The sequence below is a fragment of the Pezoporus flaviventris genome, unplaced genomic scaffold (genome assembly GCF_033815535.1).
Source record: "Pezoporus flaviventris isolate CSIRO_AGI_PZ_B2104156 unplaced genomic scaffold, CSIRO_AGI_Pfla_v1 ptg000073l, whole genome shotgun sequence".
NCBI lineage: Eukaryota > Metazoa > Chordata > Aves > Psittaciformes > Psittacidae > Pezoporus > Pezoporus flaviventris.
This window is the reverse complement of record NW_026892621.1, coordinates 1,910,416-1,927,412: the sequence shown is the minus strand read 5'-3', so window position 1 is coordinate 1,927,412 and position 16,997 is coordinate 1,910,416. Positions and strand designations below refer to the sequence as shown.

Here is a 16,997-nt window from a genome sequence, read left to right as displayed (position 1 = left end):
TCTTTTTCTTTTTTAACAAGTTTTTTGACTTCTTTCTTGACATTTTTCCTCTTTTCTCTCTCCTTTCCTTACTTTTTCCTGTTTAAATGTTCTTCTTCATTAAATAAATATAAATCCTGCTCTTCATAAAGGTCTTCATGCATCTTCATGCAATTTACAACATTTTTTCAACCCTGGAGATGAGGAGTTCATCTTCTGTACTTTCTAGTGCTGTACAATGACAAGCGGGCTTTATGAATCTGTGGGCCACAGAGTAAGCCTGAAATAAAACCAGACTGCAATCAGGAAATCACACCCATTGAAAGGATTGTTATTTAGCAGGCACTAAGTAAGTAACTCACCCTAGTTTGTGGGGTTTCTGTAAAGCAGGTTAGCTCCCAGGTTCCCCATGCACATGGGATGTGCCAGCACACATGTAAAAGCAGTGATGATATGGATAGAGGAACGAGAGCTTAGCTCAGATCTGGCTGTGCACAGAGATGCTTTGGTTTTGCAAGGAGCTGGAGGGAAGGCAGACTGCTTTCCCCAGTCCTAGCACTGTGTGTACCTCCAGGATAGTCTTCAGGAGCAGATTGAGGTCATTGCAAGATGCAGAGCATGTACAGACACTGTAAGGACAGATGTCCTGTGTTGGGCATTGGCCACCCTTTCAGTTGGAGCATGCGGGAGATAAGAACTCATCTGCAGCGTTACTGTTCCTGGTAATGCTGGGGTCCATCACTCCATCCTCACTCCAGTGGAGCTCCTGTACCCTAGCAAGATTGGGAAAACCCCAAAGGGCTCCATTCAATGGAGACTGAAAAGAAGGGTGGCAGTGTTTCTGGCTGATTAACATGGCCTTCTCATATGTTCCTGAAGAGCAGAAAGCCCAAGTCTGTCATACAAGAACTGTTTCAAATTTAGAACCAATTGTTTGCTGTTTGTGTTTGGAAAAGCAGAACACTAAGTACTTGATTTCAACAGGGAAACCAAGTTTACAGTCAGGTATCTCAATATCAAAAATATTCTGTTATACTATGCTTATATTTTGATTTATAAAGCTCTTGCTCCATCTTCTCATCACTTCTTATACCCCTTTGGTAATTCAAGCTCTCATCTCACATTCCTTTTTGAAATGCTCTTTTAAAAACCAGAGAAATCTCTTTAAAAAGCATTTTGCCTCCACTTCTATGACTCTTACCTGTAACTGATAGAAATAGAGGTATAATTAGACATTAAAAAGTCAACACATAAAGCTTCTCAATTAATTATGATTTGCCTATTGAGTTAACATCTTTGTAAATTGTTCTGCAGGATATGCGATTGCCTTTTCCAGACATAATTGCATTCTTTATCCTATAGAGGCTTTCCATCAAGTTCCCTAAAGCTGAAGGTACTTGTTAATTGTAATAACAGCCCATGCACAAGGCAGTCATTTACACTGTCCTTCCTTGCTCCCAACTTCCATATGCTGGCAGTTTACAATATCCCACAAACTGCCCATTTGCGTCTCAGACATAGGTTTTTTCCTCTACATCATGTAGACTTATGTATCATATGCCATAACTAATGTATCTCACATTTTTATCTCACATTTATATATATCATATTTGTATCTCACATTTTCAGGTGCAGAATCTAGGCCCCACTATTCTCATCATTCATGACATAGGATAGATAAGCTTTATTACAGCTACCTGTAGCACTTTAAAAGCAGCACTGCTGAATTTTAAGCTATTTCCCAAGACCATGGGAAATAAACAGGCCTAATCATAGTCTTCCAGAGGGCAGCAATATTCCCTGTGAGCACACACACATCATCCATTTATTAATTAACAAGGCACATATTGCTGCTATTTGATACTGTAGCGTTTAATAGTGAGTGATTTACTTCAGGTAGCTTGATAATCAGGTGCAAATTAGGAAGGGGTGGGACCGGGATGTTGGAACTATTTAAAGATCAGGCAACCTCCATTTTCATCCCTTTCTCTAGAGATAGGTGCCTCAGTGATGTGCCTGACCATGCTATGCTCATGGTGAAAGAGCAGGGCAAAGAGACAGCACTGATGTAGGTGTAGGAGAGATGTCCATTATGACTCCCCACTTGGTGCTCTCCATCTCCCTGTGCTGGGCTGCAGAAGCTGCATGTCTACCATGGCTCACATAAAGAGGTGCCTCCTTTGCCAAGCTGCCAAAGAGAATCATCATCTTGACTCTTGTGAGGTGGATTTGTTTTGCTCCTGAAGGCCAGCAGCTACCAGGTATGTGCTCCACCGGGGTCTGGGACCATGCAAGGCCTGATGGCAGGGTTCCTGGTGCTGCTGGATTGGAGGCTGTGCTCCAGTTCAGTGTTTTTTTCCTCATGAGAATTCACATATAGCTGGTTTGTACACAGTGCTCAATAGAGAATCTGTTGGCTTTAATCCATCTGTTTGGATGTATTTGGTGGGTCTTTGACTGCCTTTTGGGAAAAGAAACTCACCTATGCTTGCTTTGCTGAATCAGGTAGTGCAGGCAAACTTAGGTGATTGCTTTCCCATAAATTAGGCTCCATCTCAAAAGCAGGACATGGTGGTAGCTCCATAGCATTGACCTGGGGGGGGGGAGCTATAGTTTTCTCTGCTGTGCTTTTATCCTCTTATTTTCTATCTTAAGAATATGTGGTTTGGTGATGAGAAACTTTAGAAAATCTCATTGAAATTCTATTTATTTCACCTTTTTCTCTCCATGTTTCTAAGACTGGGGAGGTCTGCTGAACAGTTTGCTTCTTCCAGCTGATCCCTTCTGCCTCTCCAGTGCTCTCTTAGCAGGAAAATCCTCCTTCTCTCATCCTCCTCCTCTTCTCTTGCCATGTTCAGGAACCACACTCGTGGGCTGAAGGACTCACTGTGCTGAGGTTCGTGGGCACTTTCTGTGGTCTGAGTTATTTCTGAGACTAATTCGCTTATGAGTCCTTCTTGACAAGGTTTGTTAAGTGCCTGCTTAACAAACATCCAAAATTTGAACCTTTAGAGATGTCAAATGGGGGGTCAAGCCAAGCTCTTCCTTTGGCACCTGCTTTGTCTCAAACTGCTGTGCAAAGCTTGCATATGTTATTTTCCTTTCTGCTGTCGGATCTTTTCTCCACATCATTTACTCCTTTGAATAACACTTTGGAAAAGGAACTTTGATGTCTGCTTTCAGCTGAAAAATGACCTGTTCAAGCACATTGACAAGAAAGCTGTAATTTCAGGGTGCCATCTTTCCTTCTACGGTCATGAGATTCATTGCAGATGAATGGAACAACTGAGAAGTAATTTCTTAGTCACAAGTTTCAATAGACATGCAAGGATATGCTCTAATAGTCAATTGAGGAGCTGTATTAGATGTAATTTCTGCAAATGACCCCTTATCAGTGTTTCTAGCTTCCTCCTGGCATGAGAAAACACCTCACAAGTGTATTGTTCCAGGAAATCTCAAAGAGTTGTTTTATTTGGGTTTTTGTAAGATCTGTTAGTTTTGCTTTTTAACTTAAACTGCTGTGTTTAGGAACAGTTTTTTTAGGCTGTGTATCTACACACCTTTAGATATGACTATAAATGCCCCTGTGCCCCTGTTCCTGTTGTATTTCTGCAGCATACACAGCTTTTTGGCTGTTTGAAACACAGATTGGCTTTTAAGAGGCCCTGATCAGCCAGGTGATTTTATTGAGGAGTTTATTGTTGGAGAGAGCAAACCCCATGGCACACGGGATCCAATGGAAGTGCTGGCAGCCCAGGAACATGGTGCTGTTTATGCCACAGTTACGATAAACACTCTGAAAAGCCCTTCCAGTTATTTTAAATGACTTTGTTCTCCGAATCCCTGAACCCTGATCACTTGCAAATTGAAGTGCTCTTAAAAACTTTAAGTACTCCATTAATTTTAAATCGCTCTAAACTGTAGGAGCCCAGAAACCCAAAGCACTCCTGAAGATCCAAAGCACTGCGATTACTTTGAATCACTCAGAAAATGTTGGTTCAAACCCCATTTTATGAGTTAATTTTTTTCTCAGTGCAACAAATAGAGCAGTAACATCTTCAGCCCACTGGGAAAAAGCCACCATCCTAAGGACAAGCCTTCACCCAAATTGTTAAAATAAAAAAGGAGCATCTTTGAGAACATTCAGTAATATGCAATGATTGCCAGAAAATGCGTATGCCTTTGCACGCATCTATCTACCCCGAATCTTAGTTTCAGGTAGACATCTGCTATGTTGTTTCCCTGTTAGTGATGACTTTATTAAAGTCTTGAAGAGGCTGGTTCTGCTTTTTCATGCTCACCAGCAGCACCCTGGCCCCCTCCAGCAGTGCATTGTGATAGGAAAACTTCATGGGGGCTGCTGGGCATGGCTGCTGCCTGTGAGCACAGAAACCTGTCTGATTTCCGCCCGGATTGATGATAAGCTTCATCTCTGAAGAACAGCTCTGAGATTCTGGTATTTTAATAAATCCTATATGAAAAGAGAGACAGGTTGATAAGGGTCTGAGGTTATTGGCAGGATATATCTGCAGAATGTGAATAGGGGGCAGTGAAACTAATGTTCCCCACCCTTGGCTGTTGCACGCTCTTAATACACCACTGGCACAGCCTCCTGCTGAGGCTGAGGTACTTTATGTCCATTTCCATCGCATCTCTGATGGAAATGCCCAGTCAGCCCAAGCCCCCTGGACCAGCTGCCTGTCCCTCTGGTGTGCATATGTGGTATGGATGCTCAGCACCTTTAGGCTGATAGATTTTCACACTATTATGTCACTGCATTGTCTCTCCTGCATGTCATTTCCCGGCACAATGGTAACCCCCAAAATACATCTGACTTGCACTCTGGGGGTATTTTGTTATGGAGAAGAAAAAATTTCAAAATTCCTTACAGTTATGGTACTTTTATAAAGGTAGGGGAAATACCTTGCAATAACTGTGCAAAGTTTGCCCAGTTCCTGAATTCTTTCTGATGCCAAAATGGGGCTTATAGGACTGTAATGTAGAAGCTGATACTGTCTGCACCTAAAGCTACTGCCGTGTAAATACTTACATTGCCTCATTGACTTCAGCGGTGCTATTCCTATGCACAAGTGTCTGCCTTGTAGTTTTAGTGACCTAATGCTATTACATACAGGTTCTACTTCCAGCTGCACCCCTCCTACTGAGCTGCTCAGGGTTGCTGTAGTTCCCATCAAGTCCTGGTGCTCAGGCTGTGTCTGAGAAGAAAAAGGCAGCAGTTCTGCTGAGCCCCCTCCTTTTCAGAGTCAAAAGCTCTATCACTTCATGATTGCTGTGCCCAAGGCAGCCTCCAACTGTCACATCACCTGTAAGCCCTTCTCTGTTCACAACAGGTCCAGCTTGTTCCTGGGATGGCAGCTATGTCATAGTTTTCTTTCTGCACAATGACTTCCATCCAGCTCTTGCTGTTAGTTGCCCATGCCGTGTGCCTGTAAACTTGTAAAATGCTGTCTCTTTGTACATCCTTACACATTTCCTGCTCTGCTCTCAAAGTGGGAACAAAGCTACGGTTCACTGGATGCTGCCTGACTTCACTTTCTCAGCATCTTCTGCTGGGGACAAAGGACACAGTGCGTGGGACTGGCAGTCTCTGAGTGTCGGCCACCAGACATTGACAGACAGGTTTCATATTCAGCGAGGAAAATATCACTCCATTTAATTGCAAGGTTGCTTATGGACAAGACACGTAAGTGTAAATGAGCTCCAAAGAACATCTGTGACAGGTTCCTGGCATGTGCTAGGAGCCTTTCTCTGCAAGTGAAAGAACATGAGAAAAGAGGCAGCTCTAGCAGCTCAGTGAGAAGATAAGATGCTGCAGCTCCATCTTGTCTGGCTTCATGCCCATCTCTGAACTGCATAAAAACAGAAGAAGGGGACTTGCTTTTTAGATGCAGATCTGAAGCCATCAAGCACAAAGGAACCCTTATCCCAGAACACCAAATCAGGCTCAAACACCCCAGTGCCACCTCTGGCCCACCCGCATACCAGATATTTAGCTTTCTCTTGCAAAGCATATTCCCCACCTTCACAGCATCCAGGACACTTGAGTATAAGGTAGAGAAGAGCAGAGGCATCTCTAGACCAACTCGGGGGCATAGTTGCTTTGGCTTACTTCTTTGGGGAAGGAGAAGGAATAGAGGTGGTCTCCTGTGACGCTTGTTGCATGGGGTAATGGTGAAATTGAGCTCAGAGGTTAATACAACACCTTGGAATCCTGTGTTTCCAGCTCAGTGTCCCTGCTCACCTGCCCAGCAGCAGGAGGTGGTGGCACCGCTGTTCCCAGTGGACATGGTGTTGTGGGGCATGCCGTGTCCTGCTGTCCTCTCATCCCTTTAGTAAGACTCCTTGTCTCCCTTGGCTTCCAGATTGTGCAAGGTGAAGTGGCTCTTGTTCATGTAGAGATGCTCTGCTGCAGAAAGCTTCCCACAGGAACAGCATCAAAGCCAGAAGTTAGTTCTGACATGAGAACCTCAAGAGACTGGTCAGTGCATGGGGCTGGCTGGGCACTGTACGTGTTTCTTATTACTTATGTATCAGAGCAACCCCCTGAAGAGCTGGGACTCTATTTGAGACTCTCTGCTGTGTGCATCAGGCCCCGGGCTGCTCCAGTGGAGCAGAGCTGGGCGCTTCACCCTATCCCAAGGGATCTGTGCAAACTCCTGCTTTGTTAGTGATGTTTAAGAAGATCCTGCAGACGAGCTGCTTCCAGCTAATATCTAATCAAAAGGAAATACCCTTTTGGCAAGGCGTGGGAGCAGCACAGCGCTGGGGACAAGTCACACTCATCTTCAGCTGCTGGAGGAGAGTGAGAGATGACTAATATGTAATAAAGCAGCACAACAGGTTTGCCCCCTGGTAAAGCCTTTGATTTCAGCGGCAGCCATTGACAGATGAAACCAAGAAGTGCTTCATATGCTCAGATAAAGCCGTCTGGGTGCCATCATAAATAGAAACTTTAAATAGACCTTTTCTTGTGCAAAGGATGAGAAGTAACAGCTCTGCAGGAAAGCTTTTGGGGCTCTCCATTAAGTCATTTGTTCTGCGTTTGTTTTCCCAGATCACTTTCAAAGTAGTATTTATCGCAGAGTACATAATTCAGCATCGCTTAAAAATATAAATAAAATCTCTGATCATTGCTTCCAAGAAACAGTATCAAATATTTAGATTTTCCTCCTTTCTTAAAGTAACTGTTTCTGTCAAAGCACTGTGGCCTCCTGTGTGGCTGAGCAATGCAAACCTTTCATTCAGTCAAAACAACCACCAGATACTTTTGCATTTGGGAAATCTGTTTCAGAGCTATCTCTGCTTTTAGGCTCTGATCTCTGTACCATGTTCAGCTAGGGGAAAAGAATTGGAAAAGTAATTTCTCATCACTCTGGGGAGATTTTTACTTTGGGAGCTCGGCATTGTCAGTTGCCTCTGGCACAGCCCTAATTCCATGAACACATCAAGGACTGACGTTGAGCCCATGCATCTTGAAGCACCCCTATAACTGCACAGAGGGAAGGATGTGCTGTGAGAGCACTTGATTCCAGGGCACCCTGCACGGGATGGCCAGTACCTTCTGAGGTGCCTCATGGCAGTGGGTTGGTTTTTTTTTTTGGAAGGACTAGAGCAGTCCCAACTGGCTCTGGGGTGCTCCCGCGGTCCCATGGCTTTGTTTGAGCTCCTCACGGAGCTCCCCATCCCACCTGCTCACCACTGCACAGGGAGCACAGCAAGTCCCCAGTGAGGTAAAGGCAAAGGCAGCTGGGTTGGTGTAAGGTTTTTTTCATCACTACTCCCTCCTTATTAATGCCATGTAATCAGTCAGTCCACAAGTGATTAATAATGGCTCTAATTGCCTTTCTTCTCTGCCTTCCCACTGGCAGAGGCATCTGCACAGGCCTGCCTTTGCTGAAATCCACTTGTGTGCTCCAAGACAGTGTGTGTGTCACCTCTGCACAGGTCTGGTCCCATCACGGCCCAGCTTTGCACTGGCACCCAACATGCAGTCAGGGGGTGAAGTGAGCACCCCATTAGCTGTCAGACCTCTATGTTGGTGCCAGGGGCTGATTCGGTTTATTTTCAGTGACTGTACCCACTGGTTTATTCTTAATTTCATTTTTAATTAACGGGCACTCACCCCAAAAAGGTATTTGCTGGTATGAAGGTTGTGTGAATGCACTAGAAATGCAATGAACAGCTGCACTTCAGTGGTTTTGGTCCCCACAGTAGCAATGAAGTGAAAGGCTGGTTCCCTGTACAGCGCTCAGCAGTATGAGAGGTCAGAAAGCATAAGCAATGCAGCTGTGATATGAGACCACAGCCACTGCAGTGAGATGGCCTCCCTCCAGCTTGGGCAGGGATTGAGATGCAGTAGCTCCAGCCCTCTCTCTGCAACAGGAAGGACCAGAGCTGCTGCTTTTCTTACCAGCTCTTTACCAGCTCTTTGCAGCTCTCAATAGCTTAAGAGAAGACTTGAAGATGTATATGAAGACATGGCTCCAGAGGGTACTTTGTAAACCTTGTGTTCCCAAGGGATGGATGTGCTGTGGTGGTATGGAGAGCAGGCTCTTCACCTTGTCTGCACCTGCTTGGCTGCACATCACCCAGGTGAAGTGCATCCAAGCCTTTGGTGCCAGGGTGCCTGGACCCACCCCAGGGAGGATCTGAAGCTAGTGATCCAAAGCCTGTGCAAAATGAGCTGCAGGGATGCAAATACATCCTAAAGCACTTCAGCCATCATCAGCTACTAGAAGGAGAACTAACCTGAAATCCATCATTCCTGTGTGGAAGCCAAATGACTGAAAAATCATTACATGTGCCAGCTCGTAAGTGATGTGTGATGAGGTGCTCAGCAGTTGATCATGGGAGAGAAGAAACTGCTTTATGAAAGAGAGGGAGGGGGAAAGACAGAAGAATCTGCCTACACCAAACTGAACCTTCTCCAAGAGATGAGACACAGGTTTTGTTGCGCTGAAGTAACCGCTAAAAAAGAGAACCATTGAACTTGGTGATGGAAAAAGAAATATCTTGGTTCAATAGGTGGGGTCCCAGTAGTAGTGGCTGTGGTCTCCAGCTGTGTCATTGCTCTAATGAAAGATTCTGCTTTTCACTGAGAAACCTGGTGAAAACGTTTGCACTGAGGGCAGATCCACTCAGGAGCATGGTGCTGCAGCCAGCAGTCCTCCCACTGCACCGCGTTTCAGCACCCCTTTATTAGTCCTTTAGCCATTTTATACCTAATAACCTATCTTTGGCCCCAATCTCTCTCTGAGAAGCTGATCTGATCTCACCCATTCTTGCTAAGCACAAGTGCCACAGTCTCTTCCAGCTCATACTTTGCCTATAACTTAAAGAAAACACGGGTGTTTCAACAAGTTCAGCTAAGCATCAGGGACTTCTCCATTGCTCACCACTCATCCCAGCATGGGGCAGCGTCCAGCCAGATCCAATGGGGCTTCATGTGTTTCTGTTTTTTCCCAGGTATCCAGTAAAATATTGCCTGCCTTGAGGCCAAGCAGTGATTTCTGTTGAAGCATACACCCATCCACTTATCTTTGACAGGTAATTCTTTTAGCTTGTATTTAATTCACTTTGTGTGCCGTGTTGATTTTGTACTGAACCGGCTTCTTGTGGAATACTAAGTCAAATATTTTACACAAGCTTAAATCAACACTATTTCCTTTATTAAGCATAATTGTAATCTCATTTAAAAAACCCCAGCTAGTTTTAGAAGATCTATTCCTTATCAGCCCCCATTGATGGGCATTAATGATATTATCCTTTCCTATTTTTTCAATCTCTGAAGTTGTTTCTCATTGTCTGGGATGCATTATCTCCCCATGATCAAAGCTCAGCAGGCCTGTCTATATCCCAGTCATTCCACTTCCCCTGAAATAGCAGCTTTCCTTCTGCTGTAATTTTGCCTGTACTCTATGAGCTCTGCAAAACCAGCATTAGAGACCCAGAAAACCCAGTAAGTTCTCTTCAAAGCACTTCTATGCAAATCATTTCAACTGCTGATTTGAAGATGCTTAGCTCTTGTAACAATTGCATGCTACCCCCTGAACTTCTGTTATGCAAATTGTTGTATCATCATCATCTGATGGGAATGCATCATTTGTGGCTGTTTTTCTCCCCACATTCAGAACAGGAATACTTGTTCATTGAAAACATTTGCCTTTCTGCATAATTATTGCCATTTCTATAATTTCAATTTGGTCACAGTCCAAAGACATTGTTTGGCTTCGCTTCATCCCTAATATATTTTAAAGACTTTTTCGTACTGCTCTTTTCTCTGGAGCTGCAGCCTGTCTCTTGTATTATTTTCTTCCCCTTATCTAATTTATCCAGTTTCTAATTTCCAAATTACACTAATTGCAACTTTACCCTTTTCTGTTGGTTTTCTATGTGGATGCAAACATTGCTCCTTTCATTGTTTCTCTGTGACATGTTTGATTTCTGTAACCAACTCGGGGATCCTTTGCCAGAAGTGGGACTGGGGCTTTCAGAGGCTTTGGTTGCAGGAGCCTACAGAGGTATTTCTGGGTTCTGTTTCACAGTTTGCCCTGGTAGAGAAGTGTTCTGCATTATAAAACTGGCTTTTCCAATGTCCCAAATGGATGTGTGACCAGCTGAGGTTTCTTTCCAGCTTTCCATGAGTTATGACGAACACTCGAGCTTTTCCTCCTGGAGGCATGGCTATAGCTCTGTCCTGGAGTTAATTCCTCTCTGCCTGAGAGCAAATACTGCTCTGTTGGATGCCACTTGTCTTTGCATTAGCTGAAATAAACTCTAGAGCTCCAGTGGGTGCTGACAGGTACACAGAGATGCCTGTTTTCTGACAGCCCTCTCCAAACACTTTCTCATGCTTTCATCTCAAGTTTCTACTCCTCTGTCAAAGGAATACATTTGATGGGCTGGGAGAATAAGTACACTCGCAGGAGAAGCAGCTATTGCTCTAAAGGTGGTGCTCCAAAAATGCAGTTCCTCATTGCTGGGATCGTTGGGCTAGGGCTTTCTCACCTTGGCTTTTCTGCATGGGGCTAACTTCTCAATTGATGAGCGTTTTCTGCTGGTCAGGCAGCATGTATTCTCAGTTGTTTGTGCTTCTGCCTTCAGGTAACAGACCTAGATTACTAGAGGTCATCCTATGGCCAATTTTAAGGACGTGTCTGGCCCAGCTGCTGCTGTCAGAGCCATGCAATGCTCTTAGTGGTAGGATTTTGAAAGAGGAAGGAAGGTTGACAGGAAGCTCTTAATTTAGGTGACAATTTGGAGGCGTGTTGTCTACCCTCAGGAAGAGTGTTCACCTCTCTGGTGGCTCTACTAAAAACTTTGTGAGATGAGCAAGGAAACCTGGCAGCCCAGCCAGCATTCAGATGGCTGCCCTGGGGCTGCTGCCTTCCCTGGACCACCTAGACCTGGGGCTGGGTTTGCAAGGGCTGGCGTCTGTTGTCCTGAGTATCTCTTCTCCGTGATGCTGCATCTCCTCTTGAGTCTCAGCCAGACTCTAGGGGCTTGTACCCAACACTTGTGCCAGCCTTGAGGGAACTCCCCTTTTAATCACCTCCCCACGTACAGGCACTGCAGGTTTTCTGTGCACTGCTCTAACAATGAGCTCCCAGTGAAAACCTCTGCTCATCTGGATAGCTGTGTATTGGTCACACTCCCTGCTGGTGACTTCAGCAGAAGATGAAGGCCAGCAAACCATGCAGGCAGCACCCTCCTCTCTGATGGAGATGCTTTTCTTTGCTGTTTGCTCAGGTCGTTTAAAACAAATTGCATTAATTTCTTTCACGCTTCACAGTCTGATTTTTTTGCCAGAAAAAAAACCACATTAGGTTATGAATAAATGGAGAAATATTATAATAATATAACATATTATATCCCTGAGAAATTTTAGTCTTCCACGACATTGCTACCCACTTTGATAACTACTTGTTCCACACAGGAGCCAAGTAAGTAGTTTTCCTCTAATTTATGTCACTAGGTTGTAATTACTTTCTAGTAATAGCTTTGTGTGATGCTCTGTATAAATGCAAAACATAAAAACAGTCCCTAGGAACTTGCAGTTTGAATGACATAGAAAGTGGTGCCATATTAACAAATGGAGGATCATGCTGGGCCTTTTCTATCCATAGTTGGTCATCAGATCAGGCTGGTATTAGGTAAAGTACAGTCACTCCACAAGCATCAACTCTGATTTCTCACATTGAAATTATCATATTAAGCAAAAACCACAACCAGAGTCTGTGCTAAGTTTCCTTAAGTGTTAAATACAAAAAAGCATTCTACTAAAACAAGGCCTCACAAGCATCTTCCTCATCTTGTATGCCAGCCCATGAATTTCCCAACCATTGAGCTTCTCCACAATGTTGCTCTTCTCTCTTTACGCCAAAACCTCTCATGTGGTCAACCATATCTCACTCTGCAGCCAGCAGTGTTGAGTGTGCTCTCTGCACTGACCGACTGGCAGGTGAAGGGATGCTCACAGTATCCAGGGGCAGGGAAAAAGCCACATTTCCAAAACACATGGCACTGTGTGCATCTGCAGCATCAAGGTCCTTTGAAACAGCCTCTTGTAGCAAGACATCTGTTGGACATTTTGCATTCTCAGGATATCGGGATCTAAAATCTACAGAGAAGAATTAACTGAACAGCATCTCTAGGAGCCCACTCACACCGATGACCTCTACATACACAGCAAAATTGATTAAATGTACACTTACTTGCCTGCAGCTTCAGCAGGGCCAGTAGGTCAATCACATTAATATCAGATACTCTGGTTTATTGGAGATTTCCTGTGGAAATGAATGCCAGCATGGTTGAATCCAGAAATGTAAAGATTCTCTGGAAAAGTCAAACATAAATGGATCGTATCTTGCAGTTTGACAAAGCTTTTTCCATTGATATTTCTCCCTAGGCACTTCAAGCTATGGATGCAATATAGGATGTGCTCTGTGGTTAGAAGAGATGTCTTGTCAGATGAAGTGTCTTAGCACAATGCAGAAGCGAGTGAAATGTGGTGGCTTTTGGGATGCAGTAAATCTTTCATGACATTGGAGATGTTATTATCAACACCTCCATCTCTATTAATGGCCTTTCATAGGTAAGGAGACAAATCAAGATTGCTGAGGCAGGAGTTATCGGACACATTTAAGTTACCTATCATAAAAGGAGATTGACCGTAGCCTGGAAGTACATGTTATGCTGTGACTGCAGAAGATGGTCCTTGTTTGCAAGAAGCCAGCAGTTTTGGAGGCTCAGAGGGTGCTTGCAGCAGAGCTAATGGGATGGCCATGGCCCATCAGCCTTTCCACTCTTTCCTCTTTTGCAGACTCCTGTTCGCAGTTCAGTCTCCTGCTTCCTCCATTGCTTCCCTGCACTGAAACAGCCTTTGTGCTGTGATCAGCATCACAGCAGTTTTAACATCGTGGCCACGTGGGCTGGAGACAGGGAAACAACAGAGCTTGAGAATTTCTTCTGCTCTGCTTTATTGCCTCAGAACAGGCCACAGGCTGTAATATCTGCCTTCAGGAGATATTAAAGTTTACAACACAGTATATTAGCTACCAAGCATTCAAATGTATAACTTCAGATATCATAGTGTCATAGAATAAGGTGGAAATTAAAGGATAGAAAAGGTGAGTGCTTCAGTGGTCCTGCCTTCTCCTGCCCCAGCATCACACAGGAAGTGTGACACTGACTCTGTGCAACCCATCAGAAAGCTCTGCTGAAACCAGTGAAATGAGAAGGACACGAAGCTACTGGGACAGGGTGTTCGTATGACTGGCAGCTGCTTGCTAGATTTCATGTTTTGTTTACTCATATTCATCCTCATCAGATTAAATTAGGTTTCGAAATGCTTTAAAACTGTTGGACAAATTCAGTATATCATTAAGGGAAGATTCATTTTTCTGTGCAGCATTATTAAACTTCTATCTAATATACACCCTTTTTAGTACCAGATTTTTGTAAGTTAATTACCCAAAGCTTTTCTGCACCAAGAACACCAATGAAGCCTCTAATGGACTGCAATCAAGAAATTCTTTATTATTAATATAGAGAAGTGCTTGGATTTCTGTTTAAAGGCAAAAAAAAATGAGGAGTATTGCCAGATCTGTAAAAAATATATGTTGCATTTGTATTTTCAGAGGCTGGATCATTCCTTGATTACTTCATCCCCTGGTTACTTTTACAGATGGGATGTATGTGTCTGTATGAAAAGAGTGGTTTGCCAAGGCCCCTGTGGTACCTGTAAACCCCAGGCAGCAGCAATTGCCTTCTTTTTTCCCTGTGGTCTCAGGATTGCTTGTGGTCTCAGCTGTTCCCATGACTGGTCGGTTCCAAGCTGCCATTTCAAACACCAACCTGCATTCAGTCCTGAGCAGCTGAGACGCAGCCAGCTGCATGTAAGGGGATTTATGGGCAAGAAGAGAACACGTAAGAAAAGGCAGGCAAAAATAGACAAATGACAAGAAAAAAGTCCCAGCACTGCTCTTTGACCAGAGCAAAGCAGAAATGGGAGAAGCTCTCAGAGTGGAGTACATGAAGATTTGTATGCTGGGTAGAAAATAAACTAGCAAAGACTGCAAATATCAGCACTGTAGGGAATGTATCGCAGTTCCCTGTGAGGGAAACGGTGTCAGCATTGAAATGCTCTCCCCATCTCCTCACACAGTCTGCACATCCCCTGTGCAACACCCCGAAGGTATTACATGAGCATTTGAAACAGTAAATAATGAATTTGCTCCTCTATAAATGCTCTCTGAATGCCCCTTAATAGATGCTGAGCATGGTGGAGTTTTGGAGCCCTCTCTCAAGATTCAGACTCCATGTGGCAGTGAGCTTGGGAAGGGCTCCCCAGCCCGCTTCTCCCTGCCCTCCCTGGCTACAGGGACAGTGATCTGCTGAGGGGACCATGGATTACCATGGGAAATTAGGTAGCAAAAGGCTTACGGATGCTGTGACATATGCTCTCAGAGGGCTTGATAAACTGCCGCAATATCTACCTACTCATCCACTTTCTATTTCAGGGGCAAAAAGGGCAGCCATCATTAAGGTAAGTAGCCCTCCGAGAGCTTTCTTTCTCTAACTTGTCTACAACTGTAAGACTTTTAAGAGATGAAGAGCATTAGGAAGGCTAGAAATAAACATGATACTTTTATTGGTTTATATGTTTTTAGGCAGAGAAGGCTGCTATCTCCTATGTAGGAAACATAATATGAAAGAAAGGTGTACCTGCAGTGCTATAGAGCTTTCCATAAAACAGTGCAAGGAAACCAGACGAGCAATCAAGAACAATCCTGAGCTTAGCATCTTTGGTACTTCAGTCTAATTTATTGCCTCTTAAGAAGTGACTTAACCAGAGCCTTGACATGAGTCTGTTCAGGGGGAGTACATGACGCTGTCACTTAGCAGAAAATGGGTCAATAAAATGGGAGCTGAACCCAGACAAAAGGCTGAAAAGATGGCAAATGATGTTTAATAAAGACAGTATTTAAGAGGCTGTGTCGATACTCCAGCTTCACCCCCACTGCAGGGCTGTGCATCAGGGATCCTGATCTGAGGCATGTTCAGTCAGGAATTACAGGATCAGATTCAGGCTGGGAGGCTGCAGTCAACCTCAAAATCTGTTCTCATCACTTGTGGCCAAAAAAGCTTTGATTGTATCCTTTGATTTCTGCTTAGGCAGTGTCATCGCAGGGCAGAGAAGGCTGGGCATCTTCCTCCCATTATGCAGGGAGGTGTCCTTGCCTACCTGCCTCTGATCATCTGATCACTTAGGGGTATGTACAAGCCCTCACCTCCTGCGTAATGGTGGAGCAGCCCTCTGGAACTCATCCTTACTGTCTGTGGTGGAGGACACATTTGTGCACTCACAGGCATGGAATCGCAGTGGGATTCTGCAGGGAGAGGCACAGCACAAAGCCTGCTCAAGGGACAGCTTGCCTGCGTGGCGATACCAATGCTTGGCTCCTGCAGTGACTGGGGAGTCTGCTGGCAGTTTTTTCCAGTTGTGGTTATTCCCAGTGAAGAGCTCCTCACCTCCCGCTGCACTTTAAGCTGTAGGGTTTAACTTATATTAGCCTTTTTCCAGCTGCTTGAAATGTAGTGAGCAATGCTGTTTTGCTTCCCCGCTCTGCCATTTCTGGCCTCCCTGGAGGGAGTATTTTGGCTGTTGTCCCATCTGGAGATGTGCTTGGAAATTTGGATCAGTCCAGGGAGCAAACTCTTTCATTCTCCTTGCAAATGTCACTGAAGTTATTTGGCTTCCTAGTTATTTCTATGTCCATCTACTCATTGTAAAACATTGTCCTGCCCTCAGTCATGGTGCTGATCCTCCTATGGCTGATCCTCATTAGCATGAGCTGTGTAGCTTGTGGTTTTCACATTGTGCTTTTGCCAGCTCTGCTTCCACAAATACTGTGGCTGGGCATCAAACAGGGGCTGCTATGCATGTAGTAGACATGGCACAGGCAGCACAGCACATGTACAACATGGTGTGTGCACAACCCAGTGCCTATGCAGCATGCAACACAGGGCACATACAGTTCAGTGTGCATACAGTACCATGCATATACAACACAGAGCACATACAACATGGTGCACATAAAACATGGTGCATGTATGGCATAGTGCACAGGCAGCACTGAGCACACAGAGTGCTGTGCATGGACAACACAGTGCCCAAGATCACAAGCAATCAGGTCACTTGAGGAGCTCTGAAGGAGATGAACTCCCCAGCTAGGATCAGTCCTGGTGGCTCTGACAGAGCCAGGCTTTCCTGTGCAGCCTGGTGTCTCCCCACCTCACTCTCAGCCCATCTGGGGACCACTTTCTTTGTTCATTCTTACTCCCCCCATCACACTGTAACGCCATAGGCCTGACTGGAGCTGTTTTCTTTTGCCCGTGCAGCCCAAAGACCTGCCAGGGAGGCATAAGGCATAAGCTCTACACACAGTAAAACGGCTTCAGTAAATCAGCTTGCCAGAGATTACTCCAGTGAGGCC

The 16,997-nt window shown here is 44.7% G+C and overlaps 1 long non-coding RNA gene across 1 annotated transcript; it reads left to right on the top strand.

Moving 5' to 3' along the window:
- The first annotated feature begins 1,920 nt into the window (after positions 1-1,920).
- On the top strand, positions 1,921-9,001 carry LOC133279389 (uncharacterized). Its single transcript, XR_009746874.1, has 3 exons — positions 1,921-2,240; positions 7,869-8,003; positions 8,435-9,001. It is a non-coding gene; the product is annotated as an uncharacterized LOC133279389 (long non-coding RNA).
- The last annotated feature ends 7,996 nt before the right edge of the window (positions 9,002-16,997 follow it).